General features: G+C 45.6%; 1 protein-coding gene and 3 non-coding genes across 4 annotated transcripts in view; all 4 read left to right on the top strand.

Annotated features, from left to right (window-relative positions):
• The first annotated feature begins 3,688 nt into the window (after window positions 1-3,688).
• The window catches only part of lats1 (large tumor suppressor kinase 1), a 310,530-nt gene continuing 291,004 nt past the window's right edge, over window positions 3,689-23,214 (top strand). The window contains exon 1 of the mRNA XM_077219631.1: window positions 3,689-3,703. The gene's annotated coding sequence lies outside the window, so the exon portion shown is untranslated. The remainder of the gene's footprint in view (window positions 3,704-23,214) is intronic.
• On the top strand, window positions 11,818-11,899 carry trnas-uga (transfer RNA serine (anticodon UGA)). The gene has a single exon. It is a non-coding gene; the product is annotated as a tRNA-Ser (tRNA).
• On the top strand, window positions 12,178-12,259 carry trnas-cga (transfer RNA serine (anticodon CGA)). Its single transcript has one exon. It is a non-coding gene; the product is annotated as a tRNA-Ser (tRNA).
• On the top strand, window positions 19,953-20,034 carry trnas-uga (transfer RNA serine (anticodon UGA)). The gene has a single exon. It is a non-coding gene; the product is annotated as a tRNA-Ser (tRNA).

The following is a 23,214-nucleotide window of genomic DNA, read 5'->3' as shown; positions in this document are numbered from 1 at the left end:
TACAGCGCGCGAGTACTGAATTGAGCCCTCTTTCGTGTCTGAATAGACAAATACACACAACATTATGTAAATGTCCGTCTTGGAGAGTATTTATGTAAACTATGTCGGCTATGTCTTAAACAGTTTTGAGTGAATCGGATGTGCTTCAGTGCAATTGGATCCGCATGACATTGGACATGATCCGACGTCTTAAAGTGATAGTGAATAATAAAACTAATGCGGTCTGTGTCAAGCAACAAAAGAAGAAGAGAAAAGCATTCACTGTTTGTTAATAGCTTTAATAAGGATTAATTATATTCGTATAAATAAATATGTCTGCTTGAAGGATTAAAGAATGATGTATGCAAGTAGTTGTAAAGAATGCATATATCATTCATTGAAAAGAAGACTGTGTTTTACTTTTGGAAAAGTGGTTTTAATTTTTTACATCTGTTTTCTTTTAAAATAAATACATGGTTAATACTTAGCTTACATTTAATTCAATAGATCCAAAGACTTTGTTTATTCTTATTTTCATTGGGATTTATTATCCCTTTATATTATTATTTATGTTTTTAAGTAAAATACCAACAAGATATTGTTTTCATGTTTTCAAGTTTCAACCCAGTCTCACTAAACGCTTAATAATTTTCTGATCTATTTCAATCAAAGAGCCCTGCAGCCTTTGACTTAATTTGTTATTTTTAAAAGGAAAATACTGGATGTTTACAAAGCATTTCTCTTTAATTCCAAAGAAAGAGATTGATTATTGTTTGTCATTTTATAATTTTGTACTGTGTTGTGGCAGCAATAAATAGCACATTAAAATCTAGTATTGAGTGTTCATGTGACATTAGTAGTGTTGTGAAATAAATTGATGCATAATAATCGTGATAATCGTTAAATCGTGATTATTTCTCAGACAATAATCGTACTTACAAAATCTGTAATCGTTGCATCCCTAGCCGTGCGTCGATTCTGCGAACGCTGCCACGGCCGCCACGTATACATTGAGCGTGGATGGGGACCTTCCCTTATCCAACAGCTCTTGTAGGAAGGTGAGCAGATGCGCCACCCCGCATGTCCGCGGGTCCAGACCTCTGTCGGTGCACCATCCAGAGAACACCGACCATTTAGACGCGTAGAGCCTTCTCGTGGAAGGGGCTCTAGACTGTGTGATCGTGTTCATCACTCCTTCTGGCAGGGCAACGAGTACCCGTTGATCAACCATGCATGCAGAGACCAGCGCTCTGGATGAGGATGCCAGATCGTGCCGCGAGCCTGAGAGAGAGGAGATCTGCCCTCACCTGATTCGGCCACGGAGCTGTATGTGACAGCCGTGCTAGTTCTGGGAACCAAATCTGATTCTCCCAACGCGGGGCTATGAGGAGCACCGTTTGCGCGTGGCGCGTTTCCCTGATTCTCTTGATCACCTGTGGCAACAGAGAGACCGGAGGGAAAGCATATAGCGGGAGGCTGGGCCAAACCTGGGCCAGCGCGTCCTCGTCCTTCGAAAAGACCCTCGGGCATTGAGCGTTGTCTTTTGATGCAAATAGGTTGACTCCCGCACTGCCGAATAGGCGCCACAGTTTCTGGACCGTTTGGGGGTGCAGGGACCATTCCCCTGGGGGAACATTGTCCCTGGACAGTTTGTCTGGGCCGTCGTTCAAATGGCCAGGCACATGCGCCGCCCTCAGCGAGCGCAGGTGCATCTGAGACCAAATAAAGAGGCGTTCCATCAGATTGCAGAGATTTCTGGATCTGACACCGCCCTGACGGTTTACATAAGATACCACAGACATGTTGTCCGAGCGGACAAGAACATGCTGGTCCTGTATGAACGGGAGGAAGCACTTCAGCGCGTTCTCGACCGCTATCATTTCCAGAAAGTTTATGTGAAAACCCTTCTCCTGGTCTGACCACTGGCCAAAGGCCGGTCTGCCCTCGAACAGCGCGCCCCAACCCGAGTTGGACGGGTCTGTCGAGATGACTTTACGATAAGAGATGGTTCCCATCATTACTCCCTGCTGGTACCAGTCGGCCACTAACCAGGGCTGCAGAGCTGCTATGCAGGCCTGAGTCACTCTGATTTTCTGGCCGCCAGACACCCAGGCTCGGCGGGACACGCGAGCATTCAACCAGCGTTGGAGCGGGCGCATGCGCAGTAGGCCCAGCTGGAGCACCGCTGCAGCTGAAGCCATACAGCCCAACATCCTTTGAAACGTTTTCAAAGGGAGAAAGCTGCCCTTCTGGAAATATGCGGCTAGGTGGCGAACACGGCGCGCGCGCTGTGACGATAAACGAGCCGTCATGGTCACCGAGTCCAGTGCTATTCCTAAAAAGGAAATTGACTGGCTGGGCAGTAATGAGCTCTTGGTCCAGTTGACCGTGAGACCCAAGCTTTCCAGATGACTGAGAAGCACTGTTCTGTGAGATAGCAGCTCTGTCTCTGACTGTGCCAATATCAGCCAATCGTCCAGATAGTTCATTATTCGCAGCCCCTGACTTCTCAGGGGGGCAAGCGCCGCGTCCATGCACTTTGTAAATGTACGGGGTACCAGGGACAGGCCGAACGGCAGGACGGTGTAATGATATACCTGACCGTCGAAGGCGAATCTCAAAAATTGCCTGTGACGGGGTACTATCTGAATCTGAAAATAGGCATCCTTCAGATCTAGAGAAATAAACCAGTCCCTCGGGCGAACGTGCGCAAGGATTTTCCTGGTCGTAAGCATTTTGAACGGTCTTTTCGCAAGCACTTAGTTCAAATGTCTCAGATCTAGGATAGGTCTGAAGGCTCCGTCCTTCTTGGGTACGACAAAATATCGGCTGTAAAAGCCTGACTCGCTCAGAGAAGGCGGTACCTTTTCTATAGCCCCTTTGCACAGCAGCTTTGCTATTTCTGCGTGAAGTAGGTGTGCTACTTCCGCATTCACTATCGTCGCGGTCCGGGCTTGAAAGCGCGGGGGACGGCGAATGAATTGAAGTGTATAGCCCTTCTTTATTGTGCTCAATACCCATTCTGAAATCCCTGGGATAGTTTCCCACGCAGCTATGTGAGCCGCTAGGGGGCGAATGGACTCCGGGTTCAGACCGCCGCCATTTGCGGGCTTGTGAAACTGAACCGGAGCCGAAAGCGCGGTGCGCGCGCTCTCGGTTCTGGGCAATGGCTGCTCGCTGAAAAGCCGAAACCGGCTGATTTATGTGAGTCCCAAAGTCCCAATCATAAGGGATGGGGAACATTCTTTTGTCTTTTTTTTTATTTTTTTTACGCGCGAGCAGCACTCCGGGCGGAAAAGCTTCATGTAAGCGTGAGCGCGTGTGCGCGGGCACGAGACTTACAAGTGTATTTGATGCCCCGATCATAATGGATGGGGAACGTTTTTATTAATGCCTTGCGTTTTGTGATAACACTTAAACGCGCGGGCGGAGCTCGGGGGAGGTTAGTGTTAGCAAGCGTGAACCCACTCTGGCAGGCACGAGACTTACATTCATAACCTGCTTTCTTTTGTGAAACTGACCCGGAGCCGAAAGCGCGGCGCGCGCGCTCTCGGTTCTGGGCAATGGCTGCTCGCTAAAAGCCGAGACCGGCTGATTTATGTGAGATGTCCCAATCATAAGGGATGGGGAACATTCTTTCTTTTTTTTTTTTTCATTTTTTTTTTTTCACTTTTGACGCGCGAGCAGCGCTCCGGGCGGAAAAGCTTCCTGTAAGCGTGAGCGCGTGTACGCGGGCACTAGACTTACAAGTGTATTTGACGCCCCGATCATAATTAATGGGGAGCGTTTTATTAATGCCCTGCGTTTTGTGATAACACTTAAAACGCGTGGGCGGAGCCCGGGGGGAGGTTTGTGTTAGCAAACGTGAACGCACTCTGGCGGGCACGAGATTTACATCCATAACCTGCTTTCTTTTGTGAAACTGACCCGGAGCCGAAAGGGCAATTGCTGCTCGCTGAAAGCCGAGACCGGCTGATTTATGTGAGATGTCCCAATCATAAGGGATGGGGAACATTCTTTTTTCACTCTTTGACGCGCGAGCAGCGCTCCGGGCGGAAAAGCTTCCTGTAAGCGTGAGCGCGGGCACTAGACTTACAAGTGTATTTGACGCCCCGATCATAATGGATGGGGAGCGTTTTCTTAATGCCTTGCGTTTTGTGATAACACTTAAACGTGCGGGCGGAGCCCGGGGGGAGGTTTGTGTTAGCAAGCGTGAACGCACTCTGGCGGGCACGAGACTTACATTCATAACCTGCTTTCTTGATCGTGTAACAGAGCGGGCAGATAGTGGGCACAGACTTGTGGACACATTTCTTTCATTCAACACTCGAGCGGCTTTTCTGCGCTTTATGAGAGTGTGCTCTGCGAGGTTCGGAGTGCTTATGTGTAGGGGTGAACACTGGGGCATGGGCACTTTCACTACACTTACAACACCGACGGCATGAGCCGGACCAGACATTAAATACTCTTTTTGAGATTTTTTTGGGTCGCCGTGAAAACGGCGTTTGTGTGCAGGCGAGAGGGTCAACAAACCGGCTCGTTGGCTGCTAATTGAACCACTGCAGTAGCCTGTTTGAAGGGGACTGACAGGGAATAAACTTTGACGGCGGTCCGGCCGCAGCGGGACACGCACGTCTTTTCGGAGGCGATGTGTCTGTTAGTAAGCGTGAGCGCTCATGAGCGGGCACGTAACTTACATTCTTAATCTGACATTATACTCACTTGAGATTTCTCTGGGTCGCCGCGAGAACGGCGGATGTGTGGAGGCGAGCGGGTTGCATTACCGGCTCGTTGGCTGCCAAATAAACTGCTGCAGTAGCCTTATCTAAGGGGACTGACAGGGCGAGACATTTCGAAGGTGGCGCGCAAGCCCGTCCGGGTCATGCAGAGAGCTCGAGAGGGCTCTGCATGATGCGCGAATGGGGACGCGAGGGCGGGGTAGCTCTCTTGTAACGTAAAGAGAGCTAGCCGCGTGCTCGGTGGTCGAGCAGAACTGGGACAGTGTTTGTACGAGGGCGCGCGCACGAGTAGTGGGCACGGGACCTAAATGTAACACAGATGATGCCCGTCCGGGTCATGCAGAGAGCTCGAGAGGGCTCTGCATGACGCGAACGGGGAAACGAGGGCGGGGTAGCTCTCTTGTAACGTAAAGAGAGCTAGCCGCATGCTCGCACGTGTCCCTCGGCCTCATTCTCAGATGCGACGGCAGTGAGGCTCGTGAGCGGCAGCTGCGCGTCGGTGAGGAGAGGCGGGGGGTGTTGAAGGCTTCGAGTCGAGCCCGCAGGGTCGACAGCGGAAGCGCTTCACAGAGCTCGCAGCCCCGTAAGTGCGAGGCTTCTTAAAAAAGACACTCGCTGCTCTTTTAGAATAGGTTTTAGAATAGGTTTTAGCAAGGTAAAGGATACGTCGCCGGATAGCGTAGCTCGCACGGATGGCTGAAGGTGGCGAAGACGGCCGGCTTCCTCAGTGCTGTCCTAAGCTGGCTGTCCGCTGTTCGACGGGGCCAGTGGCTTCTCTCAGATCCAGCGATGCGAAGAGCTCGCTGAAGAGACGAAAATCAGGGAAGTCAGCCTACAGCCCCTAGTGTTATACGCTAAGCCACGCCCATTCTGGCGGGCTGTGACGCTATGAAGGCGCGGGCGCCCTTCATTGGGCGTGACGTCACTCCGGGCTCACTGGTAGGCTGCAGCAGTTGCCCGCAGGGCAGCCAATGAGCACGCGAGATGGCCTGCTCTAGGTCTGCTAGCTGCTGCACTGCGTTGACAAGGAATACAAAATTAAGGATAATTTTTTGGCTTCAGTATCTCGAGAAGATTAATCTTTCCCCGTAGCGTAAGCTAAACTTACACAATACGAGAGAACCTCTCGTAAGAGAACCTCTTCTTCACCACAGTTCCTTCTAGGACACAGCGTGGTACGGGTACAGTTTCTTTTCTTCAAAAAAACCCGAGTGGGTAAACAATTTTGTACAACTTGCCAAGCAATATCTTTATGACACAATTGAATAAAAAGTCATCATTCACATTTCTCCAAACTTTGACACATTCTGCTTCTATAGGTTTGCCCACAGGGGTCATTCTAAGTAAGAAAGGGGATAACTTTTCTTCTATTATCCATCTATTCAAATTATCGATTGGAATACTGGACCATGACGATTTTTTTAGTAATCTATCATACATAGCTGGTCTAGTTTCTGCAGGTGGAGTATTTTGTGGCTTTCTCTTATTCCATATTCTCATTTATTGGCCTACCCAAAACTTCGCAAAAAAACTACTAAGGTTTGTTTCTTCGTTATTTAAACAAGCTTTTTTTATTGGAAGAGAAAACATAACATCTAATTTGGTTTCAATATCAGGGACTGCTAATCCACCTTTCTCAATATTTTTACATACTATTTCGCGCTTCAATTTCTCTTAATGGGAACTCCATAAGAAACAAAACTATTTTCTTTGCAGAGTTTTAAAAACCGTCTTGGAGCAGGGAAAGTTGCTGCTACATATGTGAGCTATGATTTCTGCATTGATTATTAACACTTTACCTTCTAAGAGTAAGGTCTCTTTCTTCCCACTCTTTTATTTTCCACTCTATTTGATGTAATCTAGAATTCCAATTCCTTTTCTTCATATCCTTACACCATACCATTCTTAGGATTTGGATGGCTTTATCTAGGTTCTTTAACCCAAAATTGTGAAACCACATTCTGTCCAATTTAAATATAGTCTCACTTTACTTCTATTGATCTTCATACCAGTTGCTAGCATAAAACGATTGCATACCTGTAGTGCTTTTTCTACTGAGTGATTGTTTGTGAGTAAAAGGGTAAGATCATCCATATATAGCGATAACTTTGCTTCTTTGCCCAAGCTCCCCGGAATTACTAACCCCTTCAATTCTGGATTTTGCCTAATAGCTTGAGCTAATGGTTCTATAGCTAACACAAAAAGCAGCGAAGATAAGCCACAACCCTGGTGCACTCCTGAACGAACTATAACAGGGGGGGGACAGATGGCTATTAACCAATATACGACTCTGACACGCTGTATATAACAGGTTAATCCATCTGCGTATTGATTCCCCAAGCCCAAAGCCATCTAACAATTTACGCAAAAAACGAGCTACACTAAATCGTCTAATGACCCGATTTTTTTTGGCCGGGTATTCACGAGAATGTGCGCAAGTGGTGCGCGTCTTGTCGTGAATGTCAGTTGGTAAACCCACCGGCCAACCCAAAAGCACCGTTGTGCCCCCTTCCTTTAATGGAGGTCCCCTTCGAGAGAATTGGTATGGACCTCATCGGGCCATTAGAACGATCCGCACGAGGGCATCGCTTTGCATTAGTCCTAGTGGATTATGCAACGCGGTACCCAGAAGCAGTGCCGCTTCGCAATATTTCTGCCAAGAGCGTAGCGAGCGCGCTGTTTCAATTAATCTCCTGGGTGGGAATCCCAAAGAAGATTCTCACCGACCAAGGCACGGCGTTTATGTCACGCACTATTAGCGAATTTTACGAATTATTGGGCATTAAATCGATTCGCACCAGCGTCTATCACCCACAAACGGACGGACTGGTGGAACGTTTTAATCGCACGTTGAAATCAATGATTCGGAAGTTCGTGCAGGAAGACGCCAAAAATTGGGATAAGTGGCTAGAACCCCTCTTGTTCGCTGTACGCGAGGTCCCCCAAGCCTCCACGGGGTTTTCCCCCTTCGAGCTTCTTTATGGGCGTCAGCCCCGCGGGGTGCTGGACGTGCTTAGGGAGACTTGGGAGGACGGACCTTTGGATAGCAAAAATGAAATTCAATATGTCATGGACCTGAGAACAAAACTCCACACTTTGGGGCGGCTTTCTATGGAGAATTTGTTACAGGCCCAGGACAAACAAAGTCTGTACAACAGGGGGGCTAGACTACGCGAATTTGCACCGGGAGATAAAGTACTTGTATTACTCCCCACGTCCAGTTCTAAATTACTCGCAAAGTGGCAAGGACCCTTTGAGGTCACACGGCGAGTCTGGGATCTCAACTATGAGGTTATTCGTACGGACAAGGGAGGGGCACATCAAGTTTACCACCTCAATCTCCTTAAAAAATTGAATGAGTTGGAATCAGTGATGTTGGCAACGATAGTGAGTGGGGAGGAGGATCTGGGTCCAGAAGCGAATTCAAAGTCTCAATCACTCGCTCTGGCCCCTGGTGGAGATCACCTCTCGCCGTCCCAAATCACTAATATACGTAATTTACAAACAGAGTTTGCTGATGTGTTCTCGCCCCTGCCCGGCCGAACGAACCTCATTCAGCACCACCTTGAGCTGGATGGCTCCTCGGCCTGAGTCGGGCGGTGGGGGTATGTGATGAGGGGGGCGTGGTTTTGCGGAGTTTTCAGCACGAGAGTGAGGGAGGAGCAGAGCGGTAAGTAAGTAGGTCAAGTGCAAAATGACGAACACCTGTGTCTGATTGCAGTAATTGGCGTGGGGAGACCGCATATAAACTGGCTGGTGCAAGAGAGCGGGAGAGAGAAGGACGGGGGACTCGTACCAAACACTCACGACCTGCTGGCTGACAAATGGACTGAGGATACACATCGGAAAGAGTTTTATGAATGGACTGAGTTTACACAACGGGAAGAGTTTGATAAAAGTGTACTGAGAGCTGTGTCACAGGCAAGAGCATTTATGAACTGTGCTGTAGACGTGTCTACGGTGAAGGCGCATGCGGCGCACCTTTTCTTTATTTTTGTGTTTGTTTGTTCTCCCCGTTACGCCGACCCTTGTCTTCTTTCATTCCTCATATTGAACCATCGTTACAAATATCGTCTATTTTCTTTTCAGAAAAGAGATCTTGATAAAAGGAATGAATATATGAAATTAGTTCTTTTGTTTCAGTTATAGATTCATTATCTTGAATTTTTAATTTATTTATAACCGATCTTGACCGGACCACTTTTTTAAAGAAGTAGCGAGTACATTTCTCATTGGATGAATTGTATATGTTGTAGTCTACTTCTTATCATCTAACTCTTACTCTGATCCGCATGGATATCTAAGATTCTTTTTTTGAGTCTCATAATATCATCCATAACGTCGAACCCAGAATGAGCCATAGTATAGAATTGTTGTAGTTTCTTTTGATGTGATTTACAAGCCATTGCTTTTTTCCTCTTGATTTTTTTACCCTCATTCATAAAAAAAAAAGTGTTCTAATTTTACAATCTTCCCACCATTCACCCATAGAGTTATACACTCACCTAAAGGATTATTAGGAACACCTTTTCAATTACGCATTAATGCAATTATCTAATCAACCAATCACATGGTAGTTGCTTCAATGCATTTAGGGGTGTGGTCCTGGTCAAGACAATCTCCTGAACTCCAAACTGAATGTCAGAATGGGAAAGAAAGGGGATTTAAGCAATTTTGAGCGTGGCATGGTTGTTGGTGCCAGACGGGCCGGTCTGAGTATTTCACAACCTGCTCAGTTACTGGGATTTTCACGCACAACCATTTCTAGGGTTTACAAAGAATGGTGTGAAAAGGGAAAAACATCCAGTATGCGGCAGTCCTGTGGGCGAAAATGCCTTGTTGATGCTAGAGGTCAGAGGAGAATGGGCCGACTGATTCAAGCTGATAGAAGAGCAACTTTGACTGAAATAACCACTCGTTACAACCGAGGTATGCAGCAAAGCATTTGTGAAGCCACAACACGCACAACCTTGAGGCGGATCGGCTACAACAGCAGAAGACCCCGCCGGGTATCACTCATCTCCACTACAAATAGGAAAAAGAGGCTACAATTTGCAAGAGATCACCAAAATTGGACAGTTGAAGACTGGAAAAATGTTGCCTGGTCTGATGAGTCTCGATTTCTGTTGAGACATTCAGATGGTAGAGTCAGAACTTGGCGTAAACAGAATGAGAACATGGATCCATCATGCCTTGTTACCACTGTGCAGGCTGGTGGTGGTGTGGGGGATGTTTTCTTGGCACACTTTAGGCCCCTTAGTGCCAATTGGGCATAGTTTAAATGCCACGGCCTACCTGAGCAATGTTTCTGACCATGTCCATCCCTTTATGGCCACCATGTACCCATCCTCTGATGGCTACTTCCAGCAGGATAATGCACAATGTCTCAAAGCTCGAATCATTTCAAATTGGTTTCTTGAACATGACAATGAGTTCACTGTACTAAAATGGCCCCCACAGTCACCAGATCTCAACCCAATAGAGCATCTTTGGGATGTGGTGGAACGGGAGCTTCGTGCCCTGGATGTGCATTCCAACAAATCTCTATCAGCTGCAAGATGCTATCTTATCAATATGGGCCAACATTTCTAAAGAATGCTTTCAGCACCTTGTTGAATCAATGCCACGTAGAATTAAGGCAGTTCTGAAGGCGAAAGGGGGTCAAACACAGTATTAGTATGGTGTTCCTAATAATCCTTTAGGTGAGTGTATAATGGCTGCAGGCTTTTCCATTGACTAAATTTTCCTCTATATCGACGCACCACCTCCTGATTATCTAGTAAGGTGATATTCAGTTTCCAATACCCTATACCTTTCGTTCTTATCCCTCCAAATTCAGCATCCAATTTAGCATGGTCCGAAAAAAAGGTTGGGTTTACTCCAGAATTCAGTACTGTTATCTGCGATAAAGTAAAAAGAAAATCAATCCTGGAACAACTCCGGCCATTAGACCAACTGTACCCATGGGCTATCTAGGTGTTTGGTTCTAAAGGAATCAAGTAATCCAAAGTCTTTAACTAATTTGATTAATTCTTGGGAACTTGAGTCCAAATTAACTGTAGAGGAAGACTTTCTATCCCTCTGGCTTAAAAGGCAATTGAAGTCACCTCCTAAAATTATTTCTTTCCCACAAATTAGTAGAGGTGGTATTGCTTTCAAGACATCTTTTCAACTTTGTAAGTCTGTGGGGCAATATAAGTTAATCACACAAAAACAAATATTGTCTAGTTTTACATCTGCATATATCAATCTCCCATTTACAACTTCTTGTGTTTACGGACTTTTAAATCATTCCCTTTGAAGAGGATAGGGGATGAAGATCTGTTGTTGTTGTCTCCAGACCACACAGATGGACCATATGTCCATCTGACTTCTAGGTGTTTATAATCTGATTTAAAGGGGATATTACATTCTTGAAACAAACAAATATCATGATCTGCATTATATAAATAGGAAAACACAGAAGTACATTTCACTGGATCCATAATGCCTCTAGTGTTGATAGTAGAAACAGATAGAGGGGCCATTGTGGGGAGAAGAGAAAAAAGGACAGGCAAATAACATTAAGGAAGTTCTGTTTTGCTTTTCAGCCTTTTTCTTTTTGTCTTGCATTTCCATTCTTTTTGGAAGCGGTTGTTTATTAATTTGCATAGTACAAGAAAGAGTAGTTATTTTATTGGAATCAAGAAAGGGGGTCGAATTAGATGACAGGGATGCCTGATTGGATGAGTCCTCTTGATCGCGAATTCCCGATGGTACATTAGTTGATGAGGAATCTATCCCTTATGTCATTTGATCGCCTGATGAAGAGGAGTCTGAAAGAAGTGGAAAGGATGCAGGGAGAGTCCCCAATGCATCAAGTAGTAAGTTTCCATTGCAGAACTGGGGACTCTATGTGGGGGTGGAGGAACCCAGAAGAGGGAAATCTGATCACAACACTCTTTTCGTGCAGGTGAAGATGCCGCTGAACTCCTTTTTGCCAACAAAATATTTTAGCCGGGTGCAAACTCTGCTGCTCACATTCACATTGATGGTTGGCCCCAGTGTCCTATGCTGCTCACATTCAGAAAAAAAAATAGCACCTGACTAACCTGCAGGAGTAGTCGTTGCCGAGAGGTTAAGGCGATGGACTTGAAATCCATTGGGGTCTCCCCACGCAAGTTCGAACCATGCCGACTACGTGGCTCTTTGTCTGTTATTGACAGGAATTTATGACACCCAGGAGCTTTGTATGAACTGCTTTTTTCACTAACACGGAAATTGGGCAACCCACTTCTTCTTTCAAGCCTGAAGTGAGCAGGTTTTCGTGTAGGTGAAGACGTCGTTGCAATATTTTTTGCCTTCACAGTATTTTAGCTGAGTGCATCCTCTGCTGCTTACATTCGCATGGATGGTTGGCCCCGGTGTCCTTTTTTGCTCACATCGAGAAAAGAAAATAGCCTGTAACTCACCAGCAGGAGTAGTTGTGGCCGAGAGGTTAAGGCGATGGACTCGAAATCCATTGGGGTCTCCCCGCGCAGGTTCGAACCCTGCCGACTACGTGGCTCTTGTCTGTCAGCGACAGGAATTTGTGACACCCAGGAGCTTTGTATGAGCTGCTTTTTTTCCCTAATACAGAAATTGGGCAACCCACTTCTCCTTTCTAGCCTGAAGTGAGCAGGTTTCCGTGTAGGTGAAGACGTCGTTGAACTATTTTTTGCCTTCACAGTATTTTAGGCGAGTTCATCCTCTGAAGCTTACTTTCACATTGATGGTTGGTCCCAGTGTCCTCTGTTGCTCACATCCAGAAAAGAAAGTAGCATGTGATTCACCAGCAGGAGTATTCGTGGCCGTTACTTCCAGCGATCGGCCGGCTTATAACTTCCTAACACTTCCTAACAACATTTGAATACTTTCGAACGAGGTCGGAACAAGATGCGAACACCTCCTAACTAAATCCGAATACATCCATCCATCTGAAAACTCCGAACAGATGGGGCAAAAGAGCCAGTCAATTCCTACCAAACGGTGGCCGAAAGAGCCAATCAGCAATCGACATTCCAATCTCGCTGCTTATTGGCAGAACTAGTTTCGTCACATTCCAGCTGTTTGCGACATCTGCTATCCAGAGATTCATGGTACAAATACGTGACACTAGTGTTAACCTATTTTTTCAAACATTAATTCATGATTTTTAATAAAGATTATTTGGATCTGTACGCTGCCATAGCAAGGTAAGATAACTTAACATTGACCTTTGACGTGTATTGCTAGTTAACGCTAGTTATGGAGATGTGATTAATTTTGAAACCATTTTTAAGTTTTACTAAGTGTTAACAATGAGATTACGTGGTTTTTACAATCAATTAACACTGCTTTTGTCATTTTTTAAAATATGGACAACATTTGTCACTAAAAAGTCATTCGGTTTAACAATGAATATATTTAAAATGACTAAATTGCAGATCATAATTCATGAACAAACCTGATTTGACATTGATGTTAAGATATAGTTTGTGACACAGAAGAAATATAAAATAACGTAATAATTTTATTGGAATATTCTAAACCCTCCGATATATTCAAGTTAAACATTGCACAGGAAAATGAAAAAGGGGGAAATGTAGAAAAAAAAACTAATCTGCTTCATATTTGTATTATTGTAGTTCCTATAGTTATTTAAAACAATATTATTTAATTGAAATATTTTCTATATTGGTTTACCGAATGACCAAGGCTGTTGCCCTTGACATTATGAATAGTTTAAACAATACACAGGCACAGATAGCTACAAAAGCACATTTTTTGTACATATAATATTACTACTTCAAACATTAAAACTTTTCATTGTTATTGGAACAAAGATATTTACATAAAACTTGTATTGTCTATACAAACCCCATGTCTATACGATGTTTGATGTAAATCTAATTAAAACCTTTTGAATTCAGTAAAAGAGATAAAGTATTACTAACTTACATACTTCGGATGTCATATATTTGTTTATTATTATTATTATTATTATCATTATTAAGGCCTTTGGACAAAAAAGTTATCCGTCACATCATTGATCTATTAACACAGCCAATAGCTACTGCCAAGAAATGCACAACTACTTTGTTTTGTTCCACAATAGTTTTCAGATATGACCAAAACAGGCAAATCCTCCGCCTATTGGAATGGCATCTGCCAATTGTATTCCCAGGGCACCTTCCAGTTCAGTACAGGCAAAAGGCCTGGAAGCAAAAAATGGAAGGAGGCCCTGGAGCGAATTGATGCCGTTCCCTGAAAAGGGGTAATAAGGTGGACCTGTTTGCCAGGCACATAGTGTGCACTTGTGGGTTCTATAGGGTAGGTATATGATATAATATATAAAAGGCATGATAAGTCCCTGTATCATGTGATAGACTATTTTATGGACCATCTCCTTATCTATTCTCAGAGTACACAGTTCTGCAGAATAATTGGTGAAATTATTTAACATGAATAACATGACCTTCTTTTGTTTCTAATCTTCATTTTCTCCCATTCAACAGATAGGGCATTGATTGAGGCAGGGCCTATGGTAGAGGAAGGCGGCAGCTCAGAGGAGGCAGGGACATCACTGGGAGAACAGGGGGTGAAGTGTTCACTGTGTAGTGTGGTTGTGGAGGCAGAGAAGTTCTCAGAGCACCTCTCTGACCACCACGTTGAAGAGACGTGTGACAGCTGTGGGGCCAGGGTCCAGGGGGCTGTTAGACTCCTCCAACACATTGAGTCCAGCCATTATGGGGGCCTATTGGCTCCACGTGTCAGTGCTTTAAAAAATTCCACACCATCTGCAGCACTTGCCGTCTTCACTGCCAGCACCAGTGTTTCCATCCCCGCGGCCCACTCCACCACCACGGTGCTCTCCACCACCACGGCCCACTCCATCTCCGCGGCCCACTCCAACACCATGGCCCACTCCATCCCCACGGCCCAATCCATCCCCGCGGCCCACTCCATCTCTGCGGCCCCCTCCACCACCACGGCACACTCCACCACCATTGCACTTTCCACCACCACGGCCCACTCCATCCCCGCGGCCCACTCCAACACCACGGCCCAATCCACCACCATTGCACTCTCCATCCCCACAGCCCACTCCACCCCCGTGGCCCACTCCATCTCTGCGGCCCATTCCACCACCACGGCGCTCTCCATCTCCGCAGCCCACTCCACCACCACGGCGCTCTCCATCCCCGCGGCCCACTCCATCACCATTGCACTCTCCACCAACACGCCCCACTCCATCCTCGCAGCCCACTCCATCCTCATGCCCAGCACCCTCCCTGCAGTCCACACCATCTCTGCCTCAGGCTGTTACTGATTGGGAGAGCTTTCTTCCCAGTGTGGATTGCCAAGTGCCTCTATGAGCCGACAGGGCAGCTGAGGCAGAAGATCCAGGCAAACTGGTTTTATCCACCAATGCAGCCCAAGCCGTCTCCTCCTGAGCCCGGGTGGTACTTCCGATAGAGGATGTTCTTGTGGGCACCAATGAGGATGTGGGGCATTCTTCTTAAATGCCCACAGTGTGGCCGGAAGATGCACCATTCAGGGATCTACCCGAAGGTCAGGGAGGTGATCGACATGGATAGCCGCTACTACCTCCTGGGTGGGGACTATCCACGCTGCAGTGCATGCATGTTGCCAGAATGACCATGGAGCAAGGACATCCTCTCACAACTGGATGTGGCTCACAGGACCATGTTTCCAGCGGTGCTGACCACTAAGCTTGCCCTGGACAGGAAATGTGTGACCTTCCTCAGGCCAAGGACCAGCGGAAACAGTTCCTCCTATCTACAGTCAGCAGTAGAAGAAGTCCACAGTGAGGAGTGGGCACAACGGACCATCCAGTACCTCTCTGACTGTGAGCATCATTTGAGGAAGGTTGCCCTAATCCAATCTGCAACGGCACCTGCCTTTACCGCACCTGAACCCTTCAGGCCACTTCCACTCGCCCAGTGGTTTGAGACTGTCCACTCCAACGACATCCTCAGCCATCTGGACGAGATGAAGCGGGTGATTACCTCCACCTATGTCCGAATCCTGAAGATGGATTCTACTAAGAAGGTACAATACATGAAGGTTTGAGCATGAGGTTTATTTTCAGCCATTCATATTAAGTAATTGGAATAGATATAATTTCATTATAATGATGAAAAAGTGTGCATTTGTGTTATGTATATATATTGTAATGCTCCATAACAAAAAAAAAATAGAATGTATAATTAAGCCTGTCAGAATGTCTTTATGTTTCCTTATGTTGGTTTTTCAGATCACCAAAAAGCTGGCTGGTGGCATTGGGGACACGGCTGCATGGATGACCAACACTGGCAATGAGCTCGGCCAGGTTCTGAACAGTGTTCTGACAACAGCTGAAGGCGCAGGACTGGAGGAGCTGTGCCAGGGCGTCGTCAGACGCTACCAGAATGCTGGCGAGCCAGAGCCTGGGGTCATCTATGTTGACCGGGATTGCTGCAGTCAGTCAGGTGGGATTTTCAAATTACTACTTTATCAAATGTGCATTGCAATATATTTTACAAAACTTAATAGTGGTGTGAAAAAAGTTCCCCTTTCCCTATTGGTGATGGTAATTAGTAGTATTATTACCGTCAGTGTAATGTAATTGTAATAAAAGTATGTTGTAATAAAAGTAATTGTGAAAAGTATGTTGAAGTGAAATCAAATGCATGCTTTTTGATTTTTCCCCCTCTCCACAGGTGCACTTGCGGTGCTAAATTGATTGAGAAATTGATGCTCATGATTTCAGAGCTGCTGGAATCAGTGTGGGAGCTTACTGACACTACAGGGTTTCGCCATGTTAACCATGACAGTATGCGCCATGTATGGCAGATGCAACAAAAACATCTCAAGTGCATCCAGGACCCTCCACATGTAGAGTTGTACACAAAGACGGGGACACTCCAGAAGGGTGGTAAAGTTCTAAACATGCTTAGGTGTGGCAGGGGGTCATCCTCACTGGAGAGTTTTCACCGCCACCAGTGTGCCTTCATTCCTGGTAAATTCTGAATGTTACATTGCAGTATCTTATGTTGATTTTTAAGTTGAAAAGATACTTGTCTCATTATTTTATGTTACTGTTCTATAACTGTCAGTACATTTTTATGTCCTCAGTTTAAAATAATATGCTGACGGAATCTGTGCATTTTCATTCTTAGAATGGAGATGCAATGCCATGCACACACAAATGTACATGTTAGAGGGGGCCTCGAGATTGAACATGAGCCAGGCAAAAAAAGCTGTATCTTTGGTGGGGGCCTCAAACATCAGGATATTTGAAGTCTGCTTGATGTCTCATTTAAACAACATGAGCCAACGGGTCCTTGGCGTGCGTGCGTGTGTCCTCTCCCCATTAACAATGTGTTAAAAATTATTGCAGGGGAGCGCATTACAGTGGAGTACTTGTTGGCCCAGTCCAATAGAGGCGACCAGTTGATTGCATACCATAATGACATGCCAGAAGTCCCCCCAGAGGAGCCCGAAGATGAAAGTGAAATTGACACAACTGTGTGCCATGCAGCTGACCTGAGGGCTGATGACTCTGTCCTTCCAGTAGCTGACCTGGAGGCCCAGGTGACCAGTCAGGTGGGTGACACTGGACCAAGATTCCCTGATGAGGAGGTCAGTGAGGAACAGGATGATGACACTACAAGGCCTAGCACATCAGGGCAGGTAATGTTGCTATCCTGTACTATCTTTTACTTTAAAAAAATGTATTTGGTGAAGTGCAAAACACCTAGTGTCAACCGTTTGTAAAGATAAAATATATGCCTGTACAATGCAAAATAATTACTACAACATCGTATATATTTATTTAGTGGTTTTCTTTTTTCTCAATTTTCAGAGTATACAGTGTGATTCTAGAGGTGTCTTGGGCTGAGAGGCAGTTGATGCCCTGGCAGCCTACCTGGTTGGCCTAAACCGAACGACCACTGCCTTGTCATCACAAGAGGAGGCCGACATAGTCCAGCTGTACATGGCTCTGCATGCCATGGACAAGGTACCATCAAAATAAAGCCAGAGGGTTAAGAAGAACACTTTGCCAGGACCTTGGAGAGCATCCAGGAAGCACAGTGGCTCTGCTCCAGGACAGCAGGCAGCAGAGAGGTAATTTGACTATTTTGATCTTCACTAGTTTATTACCCAGTATACAGTCCAGATTATATTATCCTTCTTTCCCATAGACTGTTCATGAGTCATGGGCAGGCGACTCAGGACCCTGAAGTCCACAGGGTCTGTAAATGTGTTTGCCTATGGCTTTTAAAAGAGTTTCAGCAAGCACGGAACAGGCCCAAGGACACACGAGGAAAAACTCTGCCAATTTCACAATCTATTGTGGTGGTATACAGCCACTAAAAACAGCTACTGGAGGACAGCAGAGTGGTTCTAGGACAAACTAACCTGGTTCTGGTCCCGATAAACACCACTACTGTCTCCTCGTGGTGAGTCTTCTTTTACTCTTATACAAATCCCAGTGGTATATCAAGATTGTACTTATAAAACCTTCCTGTACATGTTTTCTTTAAAAAATATACTAAGTAAAGACAATGGGCTGTAATCCATTAAAATAGCTAACTTCCAGATGAAGAATGTTTCTCTTGCAGGCTACTAAGAAGACAGAAACGTGTGGACAGAGACATGCTGCTGCAGGGTACTGCACTGCCCAAACAATTATATTTGGCAAAGGAGTCACTTCCTGAATCACACACACTTCCAGCTGCTCCTGCACAGCATGGGCATGAGGCTATGGTATTTGAGGAGCCAATAAATCAGGAGGGAGAGGCCTTCATTCGTAAGCGTATCTCCAACAGGTGCCCACTGCCCAGACCTCCTCCTGGATCTTACTCGGCATTTCCCATATACCCAACAGCACCACACTTTGCATTCTCCACTCTTGGGTCCTACCCGCCTTTTTCCAGCTACCCAACAGGTCTACCAGTGCCTCAATCTACCCAGTTCCAGCCCCCTCCCCAATTCCAGCCACCTTCCCAGTTCCAGCCCCCCACCCAATTTCAGCCACCGTCCCAGTTCCAGCCCCCTCCCCAATTCCAGCCCTCTCCCCAATTCCAGCCACATTCCCAATTCCAGCCAACTTCCCAGTTCCAGCCGTCTTCCCAATTCCAGACACTTTCCCAATTCCAGCCACCTTCCCAGTTCCAGCCCCCTCCCCAATTCCAGCCACCTTCCCAATTCCAGCCACCTTCCCAGTTCCAGTCGCCTCATAACCTGCCACCACAAACTCAGCCCAGGCAGCGCATCTGGAGAAGGCAGAAAGCTGCCCAAGAGGATGAGGAGCGAGTGGCTAGGGGTGAACCATCACGAAAACGATTGGCAAAGGATATATATCACTATATCTGCAAGCAGTGTGGGCTGGAAAAAAATAAGACAACGGGCCACACTCAGCTGAAGGACCGGTGGTATTGTCCAGCCTCAGGCCTCTCTATTTCACAGTGGAGGGAGAATGTACAGGGAGGTCTTTGATTTTTTTTTAAATTGGTGTACGTATATAGTATAATTATGTATATAGTTAGGTTTTTATATAGTTGTTTGTTAATTGTGTTTGCTGTGCTGTGAACATTTTGTTTTTAGTTGCTGTGTTTGCAGTGCTTGTGGTGTAATAGCAACACAACTCTTGTGGTGTAATAGTAACACAACTCTTGTGGTGTAATAGTAACACATCCATCCTTTGGGTGGAAGATTCCAGGTGCAAGTCCTGGCAAGAGTGTGTGGTGTGTTTGTAAGATCACTATCATTTTATTTTATTTTATTTTTTATAAATTTTAAATCATAAATAGTCAAAAATCAATCAAACACTTCATTTAAATCATTTGTAAATGTTCATGAAGTATGATAGATTTTTTTTCTTTCATTTTCTTTCTTTCCCCCCTTTCCCCCTCTCTTTTCCCTTGGGGTCTCCCTGCGTAGGTTCGAACCCTGCCGACTACGTGGCTCTTTGTCTGTTAGCAACAGGAATTTGTGACACCCAGGAGCTTTGTATGAGCTGTTTTTATTTTTCACTAACACAGAAATTGGGCAACCCACTTCTGCTTTCAAGCCTGAAGTGAGCAGGTTTTCATGTAGGTGAAGACGTCAGTGAACTATTTTTTGCCTTCACAGTATATTGGGCGAGTGCATCCTCTGCTGCTTATATTCGCATTGATGGTTGGCCCCGGTGTCCTCTAGAAAATAGCACGTGAATCACCTGCAGGAGTAGTCGTGACTGAGAGGTTAAGGCGATGGACTTGACATCTATTGGGGTCTCCCCGCGCAGGTTCGAACCCTGCCGACTACGTGGATACTTGTCTGTTTGAGACAGGAGCTGTGTACGAGCTGCTTTTTACTATAACTTCATATACAGCATGTAAATTAGGCAACCCACATCTCTTTTCAAGCCTGAAGTGAGCACTGTTTCAAAAGGCCCAGATCATCTTTGATTTTGGCCATTCTATTCAGGCAATCGGAGAAATGGCTTTGGCATCCCCGATAACTTCAAGGCCTTCACGTTTTGCAGCTTGGGAGTTGCCACATTCTATTTTGTGGGAATCTTGCATATTAGTGTTTAGAAATGTCACATTTGTTCTCTCTTAGAATAGTGAAACAGAAACCTACTGATTATGTATCAATTTCTTGTTTATCCAAACCACCTTAGAGTTAGCAACAAGCCATGAAAAAAACACCTCTTTCAATATTAGTGTTCCTAGCTTGCCAGGAGCAGCCTATCTCTCTCATCCCTTTAAAATTCTGGTCTTCATCATTTAACTTTTAACATCATTCATTTAACATCATCCCACAAACTTTAAGCTGAGAAAGCATGAATACATTATGGAGAAACTGTAAAAGGTTCAACCAGTCAGGTTTACAATGAGGAGAAGGGTAAAGTTAAAAAGCCTTTATTAAATATGGCTTAAGTCATTATAAAAGTACACAGGCCAACATGTTTCGACCAACATGTGGTCTTCTTCAGGGCAAAGTAACACAAATATGAGAATGGCAACCAATTATAAGTTAAGTCCCACCTATAATCAGAAAGAATTCAATTAGCCTAATAAGGACTAATACAATCAATTAACCCAATAAAGAAATCTGGGGCCCGTTCTTCATACGTCGCTAACTCAGTTAGCTGGATTTGATTGTTGGCGATTTGGCATTATCTTGGATTGTTTGGTTCTTCGACGCTCATCCTGGACTTGCTGTCATAGCAACAGGTCCATAAACTTGAACCTGCTCGAGAGCAGGCTTATTTCATGTTAACAGGATTAGATCACGGCTTCATAAGCGGAGGTGATACGGGAAGTCCTTAGTGCAGGATACTTTCTGAGATATATATTTTTTCTCATGAAACGATCGTGAGGGTGTCGTTTATGCATTATTATTTTGTTGGAAACGCATATTAATGTTCCACTCGTTTGAGTCGGGCTTTAACAACAGCACAAAAAGTTTGCATTGCCCTAAAATTCTTTGCGAGTGGCTCTTTCCTTTACACTATTGGAGATGCATGGAACTTAATGAAAAGTGCTGTCTGTCGTGCAATTCGCAAAGTTTACCTGGCGCTCGAGCAGTTTTTAGAGGGCTTTTGTGGCATTTGCAAGCCACTTAAGACCCAAGATTGTAGCATAAAGCAGGTATTTAGTTTTTTTCCAACGCAGGTATATTATAATTTTTAATGAAGATCATGCAATCATTGTAACGAATAAGATTCGGAAGCAAGTGCAAGTAAACTCAGTTTATTAATAGTTGAAGTAGAATATATATAGTCCAGGCGAGACAGGCTAGCGGCGCAGGGACTCCGATGGTCAGATGAAACAGGTGCGGGAAGTGACGAGGAGTGATGAACAAATACGACGAATCCAGAAACATCCACAGAAACACGACAGGAACAATGAAGGTTTGAGACTGGAAAGTAGAGGGATCAACAACACCGGACACCAACAAACAACGATCTGACAAAGGAGATGAGAAAGTGGAGAGTATTTGAAGGGAGATGGAATGAGTTGCAGCTGGTGGAGAGAAGTGATTGCAGCTGATTCCTGGATCATGGTAACGAGTCGGCATGCCCACAAACACATCTGCACTCACTCATAACACAACTAAAGCACATGACAAGGAGGAAACCTAGGATTTACAAACCCCCCCCCCCCAGGAACGCCTCCTGGCGTTCCTAGTCCCTGTGCCGCTAGCCTGTCTCGCCTGGACTATATATATTCTACTTCAACTATTAATAAACTGAGTTTACTTGCACTTGCTTCCGAATCTTATTCGTTACAATGATTGCATGATCTTCATTAAAAATTATAATATACCTGCGTTGGAAAAAAACAAAAAACAGTCCACCAGGTACTGAAATCCGCGTCCCCTCCGTCTTGAGTCCAGAATACGGTTAACCGAATAAGTAGGTTCCCCATCTACGAGTCGCGGCGGAGCCGGCGGATTAATGTGGGAATAAAAAACGGGTTTTATTTTGGAGACATGGAAGACGGGATGAATTCTCCTGTGCGCCGGAGGAAGTTTGAGGCGGACTGCCACCGGACTAACGATCTTGGTGACAGTGAACGGGCCAATAAATTTGGGTGCAAGTTTATTAGACATGGATCGAAGAGGAATGTTCTTGGTAGAAAGCCACACTTTTTGACCAGCGACGTATAAGGGAGGCCTAGACCGGTGGCGATCGGCTTTGGCCTTGGTGCGGGATCCCACTTGGAGTAGAGTCTCACGGGCTCTGGTCCAAGTGCGATGGCACCTCTGGACGAAGGCGTGAGCAGAGGGGACCGCGACTTCGGATTCCAGACTAGGAAAGATTGGTTGTTGGTAACCTACACTACACTGAAACGGAGATAGGCCCGTGGATGACACTGGTAAAGTGTTGTGGGCGTACTCCACCATAGACAGTTGTTGACTCCACGAGGAAGGATTCTTGGAAACTAAACATCGTAACGTTCTCTCCAAGTCCTGGTTGGCTCGCTCAGATTGACCATTGCTCTGGGGATGAAACCCTGAGGACAGACTGACAGTCGCTTCCAGTAAATTACAAAATTCTCGCCAAAATTTGGACACAAATTGGGGTCCTCTGCCAGAAACCATGTCTGTCGGGAGGCCATGTAACCGAAAGACCTGGTTAACGACAACCACCGCTGTCTCCTTGGGCAAGGGAATGAAGTGGGCCGCCTTTGAGAACCGGTCCACCACGGTTAAAACTACCGTGTTACCCTGGGAGGGTGGGAGGGTGGTAATAAAATCTAGAGCGATATGGGACCAGGGTCTCGAGGGCACCGGCAGCGGTTGGAGTAACCCGTCCGGGGGTCGATTGGAAGTCTTACCAGTGGCACAAACTGAACAAAGCCAAAACAAAACTGTGAACGTCACGAGCCATAAGAGGCCACCAGAACGTTGCTTGACTAAAAACTTAGTTCGATTGACTCCCGGATGACAAGCCACATTGGAACAATGCCCCCACTGAATAACGCTGGACCGTAAT

The sequence above is a fragment of the Siphateles boraxobius genome, unplaced genomic scaffold, assembly GCF_051911475.1.
Source record: "Siphateles boraxobius isolate OS27281-9 unplaced genomic scaffold, OSU_SipBor_1 8, whole genome shotgun sequence".
Taxonomy (NCBI): domain Eukaryota; kingdom Metazoa; phylum Chordata; class Actinopteri; order Cypriniformes; family Leuciscidae; genus Siphateles; species Siphateles boraxobius.
Note: the sequence above shows the minus strand (reverse complement) of the source record. Positions and strands in the feature narration are given on the sequence as shown.